This window comes from Musca autumnalis, unplaced genomic scaffold, assembly GCF_047663935.1.
Source record: "Musca autumnalis isolate F117 unplaced genomic scaffold, ASM4766393v1 scaffold_1, whole genome shotgun sequence".
Classification (NCBI taxonomy): Eukaryota; Metazoa; Arthropoda; class Insecta; order Diptera; family Muscidae; genus Musca; species Musca autumnalis.
Genome location: NW_027411644.1, coordinates 151120216 through 151122676, shown reverse-complemented (window position 1 = coordinate 151122676; position 2461 = coordinate 151120216).

Here is a 2461-nt window from a genome sequence, read left to right as displayed (position 1 = left end):
TGTTTAAAGATATCAGGAATTTTTTACACAGTTCCACAAAGGTTTTCCGCTGCATACTTACTTTTGCCATATTAATATTGGGCTTTTTGGGATTCGAACCGTACATTTTCTTATAAAGGATGATCAATTTAGAGGTTCCTACTCTCTTTAAAGAAAAAAAAAAACAGACAAAAATCAAATTGAATGGGGAATGTTTATTATCATTTGAAAGAATGTTTATTATCATTAGCAGATTATGTCTAACAAATATTGGCCGAGGCTACGTCTCAGACGGCCATCCTTTGAGTCCAATTTTCAATGACTTTTTCAATTGTAAACGTTGTAGAGCCGTAAGCTTTTTCATGATAAAATGTGAAACAGTACTAACAAAAATAACACGAACAAGTGAAACGACTCACGCGTTATCTGTAAAAAAAGGCTGTTGAAAAAAGTACCCCTTGTTATATACAAATATTACACACATTTCTTTGTTATTACTGAAGATTACCTTCGTGTCCATCAAATCTAATTGGTTGTTTATTGTTGTCTTATTAGGACGAAGGTCATCTATTTGTTGTTTTCAACAAGTTATAGTGCTTTTATCCCTAATACATTTTTTTCAATGCTTCATACTAACTTTTGCGACAGACTGTATGTATCTCAAGTGATATTTAATAATAATTATAACTTGCGGTGGATAAAATCTCTCTTGTGGAGATGGAAGTTTGTGAAATACATTTTTTAAAGAAAAATGGACCTGAAGATGAAAAAACTTTGAAAGAAATGGGAAAAAATAGAAGAGAATAGAAAACAGAATTAATTTTTTGAAGTACAAAATATTTAAAAATTTGGTTAGAATTAATTTACTTTTTTATTTATTGGTGCCATGATTTCACTGGATCTTTTGCATTTGTTCGAAAGATTCGATCTCTTCTTCATCATCAGTAATAATTCCACGTATGCTTAGTATAATTCGTGAAACATCGGATCTTTTCTGCGACTTTTGAACTAATTCTGCGATGATGCCGTACCAAAGAGTTGGTAAATTTGCCAAAGAATTGGTAAAGATGTCATCCTTCGGAGTGAGTGAAGATGATTCGGATCTTTTGGGGGGTCGCGCTCTTGCAAAAGTAATGGGTGACGATGCGAAAAAGATGACATACCAAATCACTTATCCGGGGCGATTTGTGTGGAAGGAAAAAACCTTAATGGGCCCTTCGCGTTTCTGATTCCTGGGATTGAACTTTTGCTCAGTTCAATCCAAGGAATCAGGACCGTATTTCTACGATGAAAATGGAGCCTCCCGATTGGTTTGGCTGTTATATGCCAGAATATACAAAAAACGTCAATAAAAAACTTCAAGTCAAAATCGGGAGGCTCGATTTTCATCGTAGACATATGGTCCAGTGGACTTTTTTGCTCAGTTCCATCCCAGGAGTCAGAAACGCGAAGGGCCCATTAAGGTTTTCAAATCGCCCCGGCCTAGTATATATGCATGTATAAATTTATGCTTTTCTTAAGTTTCTTTGTATTTGTGAAACAATTGACTAACTCAGGAAAGAGAGCATCTGGGGCGACATTTGGCATAATTTTTCACTGACAGAAGAGGACAAAGCCATGGAGACGACAGTGATCCATGTCTCCTCCTCCAGTCATTATACTGCACCCCACTCCGTCCGAAATATTGTTGAACCGCCCTGTTCCACTGCGTCGCATGTTTTCGGGTCGGACAAATCCGGCAAACCTTTGCTTCTAAGCCAAAATGGACTGAAGGACATAGGCGGTAAGGAGAAACATCTACCAATACGACGGATTATTCACTTATACCGCTGACCTCCAAAAATGCCAAAGCCAAAAAAAGCAATGGAGAAGAAAGCACACTGAAGGGCTGTTACATAGTGCAATAGATATGGAAATAAATATCCAAACCATATCCGCGTTAGGGAATTTCAGCTAATAAGATCTAACCTCAGGTTTTTGAGAAAGTTCGAGAGAAACTATCCTCACGCAACTAAGAGGGAATTTTTTGTCAACGAAATTCCCAGATTAAGAACAGAAGGAACGCCTATCGGACTCTTAAGGAGGTGACGACCGAGTAAACCTCCTGTTCGAATAAGGATATTCCTTCGTCCAAGGCGGCTTAGTCACAGAATTCACATGATAGTTGTTTATGGCATCTGTGTGAATGCTTCTTAAACCTGCTTGATAGGCTTGTAGTTCTAGGGGTTCTCACGGTAACACCGGAGCAAGTACTGCAACGAGAGAATGCCACTTCCACTATGGAATCAGTTTCAGAGGTGAGTAAAATTTTCAATTTTGTTTCACAAAATAATTTAAGAATGTTAACAGTAATCGTTACAACCTCCACGACTTTGATATTAAGAATTGGAGGGTATCTGAAAGGGGTTCCTTCTTGGTTCAAAGGATGATACTATTCCAAATCTCTATAGTTGACCTAATACAGAGTCCTTAGAAAAATGTC